Here is a 14,867-nt window from a genome sequence, read left to right on the forward strand (position 1 = left end):
ATATTTGTTCTGCTCTCTCACCGGCCTTGTGGGTTGGTAACAGGTAATAACAAATACAAGGCTCCTTTACCCTGGCACATAAATAAAGATACACTTTTTGGAGACTTCAGATTGGTGGCTTTGTCTCGTTACTCATTTCCATTTTCACACATCAAGGCGTATTCCTCTTGCCTGTCACATTTTATCTTTGGCACTTGATCCATTTGCTCCCACTCTACTGCAGCAGCTGGAGCAGAATTTGCCCCTAAAGCAATTTTGGATTAATGACATTCCCCAAACTCAGGTCGTAGGTTCCTGTCCATTTTATTACCCTAAACTGCCAGGAGTGTTTTTCAGCCGCAATCCCTCAGCGTAGTCTTGCAGTATGCTCAGGCTGCCTATACACATTTATCTTATTGCATGGAGGGAGAATGGTCTTCAGGAGTCCCCTTCACTGCATATTCATTGAAGATTATTTCTGAAAGGGGGGCGATTTTAAGTGAATGCTGCACGTTTATTGCTTTCATTTGTCATCTGCGTTGAGTGCCGTATACCATGAATAATCCACACTTTCACACGGGTGACATGCTCAATGAGGAATGCACATAGCTTCTAGCGCAAGGGCCTGTGTAAATGTAGCAAACACACACACACTTACATATACAGTGGCTTCAGAGTATTCACACCCCTCAATTTTTTTCACATTTTGTTGTTACAGACCGAAATTAAAATAGATTCAATTGAAATTTTGTGCCACTGGCCTACATGCCAATACCCTATAATGTCAAAGTGGAATTATATTTTTTTATACATTTTTACAAATGTATTGAAAATGAAATGCTGAAATGTCTTGAGTTAGTAAGTGTGCAACCCCTTTGTTTAACAAGTGTTTTAACATGATTTTTGAAGGACTACCTCACCTCTGTACCCCACACATACAATGATCGTTAAGGTCCCTCAGTCAAGCAGTGTATTTTAAACAGACTCAACCACAAAGACCAGGGAGGTTTTCCAAGGCCTCGCAAAGAAGGGTACCTATTGGTAGATGGGTAAAAAAAAAAGCAGACATCGAATATCCCTTTGAGAATGGTGACGTTATTAATTACGCTTTGGATGGTGTATCAATAGACCCAGTCACTAAAGATAAAGGCGTCCTTCCTAGCTCAGTTGCCGGAGAGTAAGGAAACCGCTTAGGGATTTCACCATGAGGCAAATGGTGACCTTTAAAATAGTTACAAAGTTTAATGGCAGTGACAGGAGAAAGCTGAGGATGGATCAAAAACATTGTAGTTACTCCACAATACAAACTTAAATTACAGAGTGAAAAAAAGGAAGCCGGTACAGAATACAAATATTCCAAAACATGCATCATGTTTGCATAAGGCACTTGAGTAAAACTGCAAACATTTTTGGCAAATTAACTTGTCCTGAATACAAAGCATTATGTTTGGGGCAAACACAACACATCACTGTGTACCACTATAAATATTTTTAAGCGTGGTGGCTGTATCATACTATGTGTATGCTTGTCATCGGTAAGCACTAGAGTTTTTTAGGATAAAAATAAACGGAATAGAGCTAAGCACAGGCAAAATCTTAGAGGAAAACCTGGTTCAGTCTGCTTTCCAACAGACACTGGGAGATGAATTCACCTTTCAGCAGGACAATAATCTAAAACGCATGACCAAATATACACTGGAGTTGTTTACCAAGACGACGTTGAATGTTCTGGAGTGGCGTAGTTACAGTTCACTTAAATCGGCTTGAAAATGTATGGAAAAACTTGAACATGGCTGTCTAGCAATGATCAACAACCAACTAGACTGAGCTTGAATAATAAAAAAATGATCATGTGCAAATAGTGTACAATCCAGGTGTGCAAAGCTATTAGAGACCTAACTAGAAATACTCAACTGTAATCGGTGTTAAAGGGGATTCTAACATGACTCCGGGGTGTGAATACTTATGTAGATTATATTTCTGTATATAATTTGTGACTCGTTTCAGGAAACTAGGCATATGTCGTGGTTCACTGCTTCATAGGAGAGCCATTTGAACGTAAACTTTTTTGGGGGCAGAAATGCCTTCTGGAACATGTGAAGTTTCATGTGCCTTAATAACAGACTTGTATGCCATCTGTAAATACAAATACAATTGTTAAATTACGAGCCTAGTTGGTTTACCCACAGCAAAAAAGGCAACCTTCCATGATTGGCTGAGATGAGTGGGCTGGGCATACCAAGAGATGAGTTTGGATTGCTCTGCCATATAGCACACTTCTATTTGAGCTGGTCAGTAATGAGGTAATCCTGTCTAACACTGCTTTTTAAAAAAATGTACCGCGACCTGTTGCTCTCCACTTTCTGGAGGTCCGAGGTTTGAAATCAGTGGAGTTAGAGTATAATAGCTAAGGAGATGGAGAAAACACCTGTATCCGGATTACATCTTCAAACTAATGGCAACCATGGCATCTGTGACAGGGAGAGGCATACATCCATGATGTATACGGGTAAGATGATCTAGTTAACTACATTTTCAGATATTACACGTTTCTAATTTTGACAGTCGTTTTCATTTCAAGTTAGTGTACTGTTAGCTAGCCAGCTAATGTTACATGTATGGTCTTATTATTCCTATCTCAGAGCCATTTGCTTTGCTAGTTTGGAATTGGTATTTTATTAGGATCCCCATTAGCTGTTGCAAAAGCAGCAGCTACTCTTCCTGGGGTCCTACATAAAACCCTAAAAATAATACAGAACATCAATAGACAAGAACAGCTCAAGGACAGAACTACATGCATTTAAAAAGAGGCACACTTAGCCTGCATATCAATGCATACACACAAACTATCTAGGTCAAATAGGGGAGAGGCATTGTGACATGAGGTGTTGCTTTATCTGTTTTTTGAAACCAGGTTTGCTGTTTATTTTAGCAATATGAGAAGGAGGTTCCATGCAATAAGGGGCTTTATATAATACTGTACGCTTTCTTGAATTTGTTCTGGATTTAGGGACTGTGAAAAGACCCCTGGTGGCATGTCTAGTGGGACAAGTGTATGTCAGAGCTGTGTAAGTTGACTATGCAAACAATTTAATATTTTCAACACAAGGTTTCTTCTAAAAAGAACTGACGCAGTCAGTCTCTCCTCAACTCTTAGCCAAGAGAGACTGGCATGCATAGTATTTATATCAGCCCTCTGATTACAATGAAGAGCAGAATGTGCCGCTCTGTTCTGGGCCAGCTGCAGGTTAAATAGGTCTTTCCTTGCAGCACTGGACCACACAACTGGACAATAATCAAGATTAGACAAAACCAGAGCCTGCCGAACTTGCTTTTTGGAGTGTGGTGTCAAAAAAGCAGAGCATGTCTTTATTACGGCCAGACCTCTCCATCTTTACAACCATTGAATCTATATGTTTTGACCATGACAGTTTACAATCTAAGGTAATGCCAAGTAATTTAGTTTCCTCAACTTGTTCAACAGCTACACCATTCATTACCAGATTCAGCTGAGGTCTAAAACTTAAGGAATGATTTGTACCAAATACAATGCGCTTAGTTTTAGAGATGTTCAGGACCAGTTTATTACTGGCCACCGATTCTAAAACAGACTGCAACAGCTTTGTTAAGGGTTTCAGTGACTTCATTATAGCATAATGTTAGCTAGCTAACAATGTACCTAGTTGGTTAGCTACCTGCAGATTCATGCAGGGTAGTAACGTCATGATTTGGGATTATGCTTTATTGTTTAGCTAATTAGCTACATGTCTTCACAAAAGACTCCACTATGCAAGTATACATTTCAATAGAATGTCAATGCGACAACTGCTAATCGACGTAGCTGGTAAATTCTTTCTGGCTATCTACTTCAATTTCAGAGCACGGGTAAGATAGTCTAGCTAGCTACATTTTCAAATATGTCACACTTCTAATTTTGACAAAGCCGTCTTCCTTTCAAGTTAGTGTACTGTTAGCTAGCTAGCTGACGTTAGCTGACTGGTTAGCTAACATTATGCGTATGATATTATTTTTATCAGAGCCATTTGCTTTAATAGCTAGCTAACATTAGGCTGTAACTAACATTGAACCTGGTTGGTTAGCTACCTGTAGATTCATGCAGGGTAGTAACATCATGAGTTGAGATTATGGTTTGTTTACCTAGCTAGCTAGCTACATGTCTTAACAAAGACTGCAATATGCAGGTACCAATTTCAATAGAATGTCACTGCGACAACTGTTGATAGATGTAGCTGGTAAATTCGCTCTTGCTATCTACACAGATTTCATTGTTGCCAGCAGCACAGTTGCAGTCACCAACGCTCTGAATAAAATAAAAACAGCCTAACCAACTCTGCTAGGGCGAGTAGAATGGTCAGTGAGCTGTTCTCTCATTTGTGTCTGGAAGTAGCTAGCAAGATAGCCAACGTTAGCCAGTTAGCTTGGGTGCTTAACTACTGTTGTTAGGACAGAAAGCGCAGATCAACCCTTGAAGAGATGGGTGGGCTAAAGCTTAAGAAAGTGTGAATGATGCTGAATGGGTGTTGACAGTAGGTACTAAAACATTCAAAGGCCATTTTCTTTTAAGTGAGGTTACAAGTTTATCAACTTTCAAAGTAGAATTACTTTCCCCTTGTTCCTGAAAATGCAAAAAAAATAAGCATTTCATATTTTGCTGCGTAAGACCGAATCAAGGCTGTCGGTCACATTTTCAATAAACATTTTCTTAACATGTTTTCACTGTCATTATGGGGTATTGTGTGTAGATGGGTGAGGTAAAAAAATCTACTTAATTCATTTTGAATTCAGTCTGTAACACAACAAAATGTGGAATAACTCAAGGGGTATGAATACTTTCTGAAGGCACTGTATGCACATACAAACACTTGTGCACACATTAACATGCATTAACATGCATGCACACAGTCAACAATTAGTTTCCCTAATTGTGGGTGGGTAGAGACTGCTAGCTGTGACAACAGGCTCTTATGCAATTTCCATATTCACAAAGCTGATCACTGTAGGAGGAATACTTACATGTAATTTGAAAGGTCTTTGCAATGGAATCTAGCTGTGATTAACCATTGAAAAGGTCATCTCGAAGTTACCTTTCGGTCGATAACTAAAATTACAATGTATTTAGGTCAATGTTTGGAGTTGTACTGTTGAACTGTTGAATACAAAAGGAAAACAATGTGAGGATGTTGAGTAAGTCCTTTACACTCAGTGGGGTAAATGTTCATGAATCATTAAAGTTGTGATGACTCAAGTTTGACAAAGTATATTTGTTTCTCTCTGAGTCTATTTACTTACCGTATCATTTTGTTATGTTGACCAGGAACCTTACTTAGCGTGAAAACACTGAAAACCTGGTTGTCTGCTTGAAAACACTGAAGTTACACACACCAAATGGGCTACATTACGCATATAAAATTGTGCAATTGTCCATAAAACATGCCTAACCTGGTGGCCCCACTCTAGAGTCCAGCACCTGTGTTTCCTGTGCTTAGGCCTATCGCTTCATCACTAAGATTACTCCTCTAGCATTGATATATCCCTAGCAATTTCAATTTACTTTTTAATGTCGTTCCCTCACCTTCCCTGTCAACGACCTGCCAGACTGCAGCTGTTTGAGATGACAGATATTTAGGAGAACTGAGGGAGCGGCTTTATAGGGAATGTTCTAACAAGCCGCACCACAATTGATATCTACAGACTTAATGAATTCAGAAGCGTATCTGATTCCAGCCTCATGTGCCAGCCCGCTAGCAGATGATTCTTATATCATTTTAAAGCCGTATTGATTTTGAAGGTGCACAGAATCTAGTGCTTCTGGAGTTAACTATCACTTGTAAGAGTGAATTAATTAAGATTTTCACAGCCTCGGATAAAGACTGGTTCAGCTTCTTTCTTTTTTTAAAGTTACCCCTATGGAAAGCTAAGAGGTTTTATTAAGCCGATTTCATTAATACAGCACTTGCAGTAGGCTGCATCTGTTTGTGGACGTAAAGAGTGGAAGTATTTCTGTTCCCATAGATTCCTGCACTCTTGGATAAACCTACAGGAGCCGTATATATCCCCCCCCCCTAAAACTTTAGTGCCTACATTTGGAGCTGGGCAGGGTACCAAACAAGCCTCTATAGATCCCTGTCTTAGACTCTCAGTTTATAATCCCCCCTCCAGACCCTAAGCATATGTAGGGCAGTGGTTCCCAAACTTTTTATAGTCCCGTACCCCTTCAAACATTCAACCTAAGGTTCCAAAGACAAATCCACGTTTTATTCGTAAGAGAAATTTGAACTGTTTTAATGAGCAGGCTTTCTTTCATGATTTGTTTTATTTTGACTGGAGCAAGATTGAGTTTATCCCTGATGTGGAAACTGCCTGGATATTCTTTCATGATGTTTTTTTCCAAATAGTAAACAAACATGCCCCATTCCGCAGGTTCAGGGTTAAAGGGCTGGATAATCCATGGTTTTCTTCTGAGCTGTCTTGTATTATTCACGACCGTAATCTAGCCTGGGCTAAAGCAAGGAAATCTTGTTCTGATGCTGATTGGCTTATTTTTAGGCAGTTAAGAAACAAGTGTTCTTTTCTTCTCAGGAAGGCCAAGTCTGAATATTTTATGTCTGTTACCACTGATAACCTGAATGACCCTAGAAAGTTTTGGAATGCTATTAAGTCTATGTCTGGTAACAGTAATGTTAATGAATTACCGTCATGTGTTTTGAAGGACTCTGTTTCTATATATGACAAAACTGAAATGCTGAATTGTTTCAATGAGCACTTTGTATCATCTGGTAGGCTGTTTGATTCAGTGTCCTCTGTCTCTGTACAACCCTGTGTGGATGAACTAGTGTCCTCTGTCTCTGTACAACCCTGTGTGGATGAACCAGTGAGAGCTGGTCAAACCTTTAGCTTTCTGCCATTCTCAGTGCAGGTGGTACATAAAGCCCTGAAATCCTTAGATCAGAGAAAGCCTGCAGGTCCTGATCTTTTGGATCCCTGCTTTTTAAAACTGGCAGCTGATTTCATAGCTGAACCACTTACATATCTGTTCAATCTAACCCTGGAATGTAATGAAATTCCAAAGATCTGGAAATCAGCATTTGTCTTACCACTTTTAAAAGGGGGAGATCCAACTCTTTTAAATAATTATAGGCCAATCTCAAAGCTGTCACCCCTGGTGAAAATACTTGAAACCCTTGTAAGTGAACAGCTAAAAGAGTTTTTATTTACTAACTCTATTTTATCAATGTACCAATCGGGCTTCAGGAAGAAGCATAGCACAATTACAGCAGCCATGAAGGTTTTAAATGATATCACTGAAGCCCTTGACAAAAAACAGCACTGTCTCACTTTTTATTGATCTCTCTAAGGCTTTTGATACAGTTGATCATGCTATACTAAGGCAGAGATTGTTGAGTGTAGGTCTTTCGGAGTATGCAGTTGCATGGTTTGCTAACTATCTGTCTGATAGAACTCAGTGCACTCAATTTGATGGGCTTATGTCTGTTAAACTGTCTGTCCTGAATGGTGTGCCCCAGGGCTCTGTACTTGGTCCTCTCTTATTCACTATTTATATAAATGATTTAGACAAAAATGTCCAAAATGCACAACTTCATTTTTATGCTGATGATAATGTTATTTACTGTTGTGCCTCATCTCTTACAAAAGCTTTCCTGAACTTGCAAACTGCTTTTTTATACTGTTCAACATACCTTGTGTCAATTGAAGCTTATCCTCAATACTGACAAAACTAAACTAATGGTGTTTTCTAATGCAAGAAATAGATCTCTGAACCTTTCACCTGTTACTACCTGTCAGGGCAAGGAGATTGAGGTTGTAACCTCATATAAATATCTTGGAATTCTAATTGATGACGGCCTCTCTTTTAAATTGCATATTCAACAACTTACAAAAAAATTTAAGCTGAAATTGGGATTTTATTTTAGGAATAAGGCCTGTTTTTCTTTTGAAGCCAGAAGGAGGCTAGTATCAGCTACATTTATGCCTTTACTAGACTATGGGGATATTTTATATATGAATGCTTCCGCTCAGTGTTTGAGATCAATTGACACTCTTTACGATGGCACTTTGAGATTTATTTTAAACTGCAAAACCCTTACGCACCACTGTACTTTGTATACCAGGGTTGGCTGGCCTTCTCTAGTCACTCGTAGGCTCAGTCACTGGTATACTTTTATTTACAAAGCCATTTTGGGTTTACTACCTTTTTTATTTGGGCATTTTTATTGTTCAGAAATGTGGTTAGTACTCTCTTCGTTCACTGGACTTTATCCTGCTAACTGTTCCAAATGTCCGAACTGAATTTGGTAAAAGGTATTTTATGTACTCTGCGCCATCGTCTTGGAACACCTTACAAAATAATTTTAAACTGGAAGAACTTGTCCCGATGGGTGTTTTTAAATCACTGATGAAGGATTTTGAGGCTGATTCCCTGACCTATCAATGTTTTTAATTTGCTGTTTTTGATATTGTTATACTCTTGTGAATTCATGAATGGTTTTTACTAGATTACTTGTAGTTTTTCATGTTGTCTGTCTGTAATTTTTTGTAATGACTTGGTGCTGCCTATCTTGGCCAGGACGCTCTTGAAAAAGAGATTTTAAATCTCAATGAGCCCTTCCTGGTTAAATAAAGGTAAAAAAAAAAAAAAAAAAACTCCAGGGTCAGCGTACTCTCAAATGTTGTTTTTTGCCATCATTGTAAGCCCCTACCCCCCCCCCCCCCACACACACACTATACGATACATTTATTAAACATAAGATTGAGTGTGAGTTTGTCACAACCTGGCTTGTGGGAAGTGGCAAAGAGCTCTTATAGGATCAGGGCACAAATAATAATATAATAATAATTTTGCTCTTTATTTAACCAGCTTACATATAAAACCTTATTTGTAAATCAAAAATGGTAAAGAACTCACCACAGGTTAATGAAGGTTGTGCTTGAAATGCATGCACATAATTCACATAACTCTGCAAATGTTGGGTTGTATTGGAGAGAGTCTGTCTTAAATCATTTTCCACACACAGTCTGTGCCTGTATTTAGTTTTCATACTAGTGAGGGCCAAGAATCCACTCTCACATAGGTACGTGGTTGCAAAGGGCATCAATGTCTTAACAGCGCAATTTGCCAAGGCAGGATACTCTGAGCGCAGACCAATCCAGAAATCTGGCAGTGGCTTCTAATTAAATTATATTTTCACAGAACCACTTGTTGCAATTTTAATAAGGCTCTCTTGTTCAGATATCGGTAAGTGGACTGGAGGCAGGGCATGAAAGGGGTCAAAGAATCCAGTTTGTCGTCCGTTTTGGGAAAGTACCTGCGTAATTGCGCACCCAACTCACTCAGGTGCTTCACTATATCACATTTGACATTGTCCGGTAGCTTGAGTTCATTTGCACACAAATCCTACAATGATGGAAAGACCTGTGTGTTGTCCTTGTTAATGCAGACAGAGAAGAGCTCCAACTTCTTAATCATAGCCTCAATTTTGTCCTGCACATTGAATATAGTTGGAGTCCCCTAATCCAAGATTCAAATCATTCAGACGAGAAAAAACATCACCCAGATAGGGAAACTCATCATCATGCAAGCGGTCAGACAAGTGAAAATTATGGTCAGTAAAGAAAACGTGTCAAAACTTTGCCCCATGATAACCAGCGAACTTCTGTATGTTGTAAATTAGTTACATGGTCGCTGCCCAAATCATTGCATAGTGCAGAAAATACACGAGAGTTCAGGGGCCTTGCTTTAACAAAGTTAACCATTAACCATGTAGTGTTCAAAACGTCTTTCCATCTGTCAGGCGTTCCCTTGGCAGGAAGACTCGCTCGGTGGATGCTGCAGTGTACCCAACTGCTTGCACGCGCGTTACCACTCCACTATGTCTCCTTGTCATGGCTTTTGCGCCATCAGTACAGATACCAACATGAGCAGCAGCTACGTTTTGGCTACATACTAGTGGAATTCCCGCGAAGAGTAACGGTTAATGTGATAGGATGTTAATTATTTGAGTAGGTTACCTGTATTTGACATTGTGTTGTTAATTTGCTCTACACTAGATGGTTTAATTTTGTTTTTGGCAGTGAAACGAGGCTTCTCGGATGTGGGGAAGGAAAAAAAACTCACCCAAATGTATAGCCCCGTTGGAAAATATAATAATTGCATCACATTACTCATTGTTATGGTTATAAGATAAAAAGTCCCTCAAATGCTCATATTGAGGCTGGAGTGAACAGCCTTTTGGGTGAGGTTTTTATGAAAAATTATTATTTGGAAATATTGAGCAGCGTCAAGGTAAAGCCAGATTAAGGGCCTTACAGTATGAGATAAGCTCTTGCCAGAGAGCGCTGTGATGTCACAGGTGGACACTTTGTCTGGCCAAAATGTCTTCATGGATTTCTTTTGTCAAATGTGATATTTGACAGGAAAACGTTCAAACCCACTTAAGCTCCTGCCCTTATTTTGTTTCTAAGTGTCTATAACCTGTTGTTTTTGCGACATGTTTTCCTATTTTGTAGTTATTCTAGTTTTACCTTAGTTAACCCTGTTTGTCTTGCTTGTTTCTCGTAATTGTTCTCTTTTAATAAAGTGAAGCCAGTTCAGAAAGGGATCCCCAACTGCCCGCCTCAGCTGACGCATCAGCTGAGATTGCACCAATTAGATGCTAGTAATTATCACGCTTACCTTATTTGGCGGCCTATTTAAGATGACCTGTTCTGCTCACTCATCCTGCTGCCTCTTGCTACTACTGCTAGTGTGTGTTTGCAGAGCCTGTATTGCCAAGACTTGCATTATTCATTCTTTAACCCCTAGAGTCGATTGATGCACCGGTGTGTTAGTTCAAGTAACATAAAAAAATCCCCATCAGTTCAAGCTAGAGATGTTTTTGTTGTATAGAATGCGTCTCAATCCACTGCATCCACAGATGTTGCACTTCGGCATCTGCGGTGAAAGGTGGTAGAGCGAGAGTGGTGTTTGTCAGACCATGAGACATCCCAAAAATTGGTCTTCTGTAGCATCTAAACAGTTTGGCTATTATGACCGCTCTATGGAAAGATGAAACTGTCACAAACATGGTGGTGGTCTGTTTTGCTCTACAACCCCCACAAGTGTGTCAGGGGGAAGCAAATAATTATATCTCGTAGAGATAGGACAGACAGTTCAAAACCTTATTCCTTATGGGGTTTTTTTTGACAATTTTTTACCGTTTATGAATGTTATTCAATGTGTTTCTATGGGCTATTGTAATAAAGGCCGAATTCAATATTCAATCAAATCATTAAATATATATATACACACACACACACACACACACACACACACACACACTACCATTCAAAAGTGAGTCACTTAGAAATGTCATTGATTTTGAAAGAAAAGCCCTTTTGTTTTTTGTCCAAATAAAATAAAATTGATCAGAAATAAAGTGTACACATTGTAAATATTGTAAATGACTATTGTAGCTGGAAATATGGAGTGAATGGCAGCTTCATTAAATAGTACCCGCAAAACACCAGTCTCAACGTCAACAGTGAAGAGGCGACTCCGGGATGCTGGCCTTCTAGGCAGAGTTCCTCTGTCCAGTGTCCGTGTTCTTTTGCCCATCTTAATCTTTTTTTTTTATTGGCCAGTCTGGAATGTGTCTTTTTCTTTGCAAATCTGCCTAGAAGGCCAGCATCCCGGAGTCGTTTGACGTTGACGTCTGTTGACGTTAAGACTGGTGTTTTGCAGGTACTATTTAATGAGGCTGCCAGTTGAGGACTTGTAAGGCGTCTGTTTCTCAAACTAGACACTCTAATGTACTTGTCCTCTTGCTCAGTTGTGCACCGGGGCCTCCCGCTCCTCTTTCTATTCTGGTTAGAGACCGTTTGCGCTGTTCTGTGTAGGGAGTAGTACACAGCGTTCTACGAGATCCTCAGTTTATTGGCAATTTCTCGCAAAAAACATTAAGAGCTATGATGAAACTGGCACTCACGAGGACTGCCACAGGAAAGAAAGACCCTGCATTACCTCTGCTGCAGAAGATAAGTTCATTAGTTACCAACCTCAGAAATTGCAGCCCAAATAAATGCTTCAGAGTTCAAGTAACAGACACATCAACTGTTCAGAGGAGACTGTATGAATCAGCCCTCTGTAGTCGATTTGCTGCAAATAAACCACTAATAAAGGACACCAATAAGAAGAGAACTTGCTTGGGCCAAGAAACACAAGCACTGGACATTAGACTGGTGGAAATCTGTCCTTTGGTCTGCTGAGTACAAATTTGAGATTTTTGGTTCCAACCAGCGTGTCTTTGTGAGACGCAGAGTACGTGAACGGATGATCTCTGCTTGTGTGGTTCTTACTTTGAAGAATCTAAAGTATATTTTTACTAGAAAATTGTAAGTAAAGAAAAACCCTTGACTGAGTGTCAACTTTTGACTGGTAGTGTGTGTGTACACATACACACTTTAAGGTGTCCTAAAATTCCAAATCAAATAGCTAAATGATCCCACCAACTGCTTGGACTCTTAAAGATTAATAAATGGTTAAATATATTTCTACGTGGTTTCCTTTCTGAACCTCTTGCCATTTTCTAGCAGCTGATCTACATCTGAGAGAGGAACAAAGGCCAAGTGATGAGTAAGTGTTGAGAAACCTAATTAGAAACAGAAGTTTCTTATTCATGATCAACATCAATTGTAACATGGATCAGACACTAATTCTAAGCACTGAAGTCAGAGAATGACATACAGTAAGTGTTATGGCTGTATGTCACTCAATGTCTGTGGACTTTTAGGCTACTACAGTATATGTGTGTGTGGTTTAGAAGAAGGCCTCCTCTGTTGACCGACTCCATTGTATCAATAATATTTTGACCCTACTATTTAGAGAATATGTTCTGCGTATGTGTGCGTGCGCAGGTCTGTCTACCAGATCAGGGTTCCCTTTAGGAAAATATAGCGCCTGACATTTGACTGGCAGCATTTTAATTTTCCAAACATTTGAGAAATGTATCAGACCCATTAATTGGGTGCGTAACCTGATTAGGGCGTCCACCCACGGTGGAAATCGCATTTATACTGAACAAAAATATTAACTCAACATGTAAAGTGTTGGTCTCATGTTTCATGAGCTGAAATAAAAGTTCCCTGAGTTTTTCCACATGCACAAAAAGCATATTTCTCTCAAATGTTGTGCACAAATTTGTTTACATCCCTGTTAGTGAGTATTTCTCCTTTGCCAGGATAACCCAATCCACCTGACAGGTGTGGCATATCAAGAAGCTGATTAAACAGCATGATCATTACACAGGTGCACTTTGTGCTGGGGACAATAAAAGGCCAGTCTAAATTGTGCAGTTTTGTCAACACAATGACACTGATGTCTCAAGTTGAGGGAGTGTGCAATTCGCCTGCTGACTGCAGGAATGTCCACCAGAGCTGTTGCCAAATAATTGAATGTTAATTCTCTACCATAAGCCAGCCGCCTCCAACGTCGTTTCAGATATTTTGGCAGTATGTCTAACGGGCCTCAACCACAGACCACGTGTAACTATGCTAGCCCAGGAACTCCATATCCAGCTTCTTCACCTGCAGGATCGTCTGAGACCAGCCACCAGGACAGCTGATGAAACTGAGGAGTATTTCTGCCTGTAATAAAGCCCCTTTGTGTGGAAAAACTCATTCTGATTGACTGGGCCTGACTCCCCAGTGGGTGGGTCTATGCCCTCCCATGGCTGCGCCCCTGCCCAGTCATGTGAAATCCATAGGTTAGGGCCTAATACATTTATTTCAATTGACTCAGTAAAATCGTTGAAATTGTTGCGTTTATATTTTTGTTCAGTATAGATTATGGTTATTCATATTAACAGAACGAGGATGCAATGATGTGCGGTGCTTCTTACCTAATTCTGATGCGTACTTTGAAGATGTTAGAATAACTGTCCAAATGTACTATTCCTCATCCAACAAGACGAGTAACGAACAGCAACATCACTAGCCTGTCAATCTACTATCCCCCATAGTAGAGAAGTTGACCTATTCTATTGGTCAGCTTGTCGAGAAAGAAATGGCCTGTTCCAAATAGACTCTGGAACAGTTGTGGCACGATAGATCCACAATTCATACAACCAGTAGGCCTAGGCTACCTAATTATATAGATTTTTTTTTAAATACGTTAAAAAGCTAAATATTCACATTATAAGCGCAGCAATGCCTACAAGGTAGTAGGCTACGCGGGGATGTTTGTTCCATAATGCAATTAGCGGAAAAACACTGTCCGCACATGCCAGCGGTTTTATTTAACATATGAAAATATCCGTTAGAAATTTAGAAAAAGGGGCGATATAATTTATATAATAAAATAATTGCCTGCACTGATATAGTCGGATTTTGGCACGGTAAGACATCCCTCATAATATGTAGTAAAACATTCAGCGCTCAAACAATGAAGTGTATGTTTTCAAAATGCATACTGCCTCCAGCTCATTGCAAAGTGGTGTGTGACGCGCTGATTAAGCCTGCCTTCAGTTGGCTGTGCATTTGCTGTTTGAGATGCTGTAGCAGCAGCAGCTCTCGCGCTGTTTGATAGATTTTCCACTCAAAGGCTCCTGTATCTGTATGCTGTACGATGTGATAAATAAGAGCCTACATAACGAATATACTGTACACACATTGGTAAATTAACCCATAGACCGATAAGCATGACCAGTCAAATGTATTTACATGGACTGGTATTTCCATCAATGGCTAGGCTAAAAAGCATTATTTCGCAATGGAACTTTTTCTTCTTCTCCCGGACAATTGGCAATTTTATTCATTGGCTTTAAAAAAAAAAATATATATATATATAGGCCTAAAGCCAGCTATTACCAGCTAAT

At 39.6% G+C, this 14,867-nt stretch overlaps 1 protein-coding gene across 2 annotated transcripts in view; it reads left to right on the top strand.

The window, feature by feature from the left end:
• The window catches only part of LOC129811835 (syntaxin-binding protein 6-like), an 84,805-nt gene that overhangs the window by 37,009 nt on the left and 32,929 nt on the right, over nucleotides 1–14,867 (top strand). The gene's annotated exons all lie outside the window — the stretch shown is intronic.

This window comes from Salvelinus fontinalis, chromosome 15, assembly GCF_029448725.1.
Source record: "Salvelinus fontinalis isolate EN_2023a chromosome 15, ASM2944872v1, whole genome shotgun sequence".
Lineage (NCBI taxonomy): Eukaryota > Metazoa > Chordata > Actinopteri > Salmoniformes > Salmonidae > Salvelinus > Salvelinus fontinalis.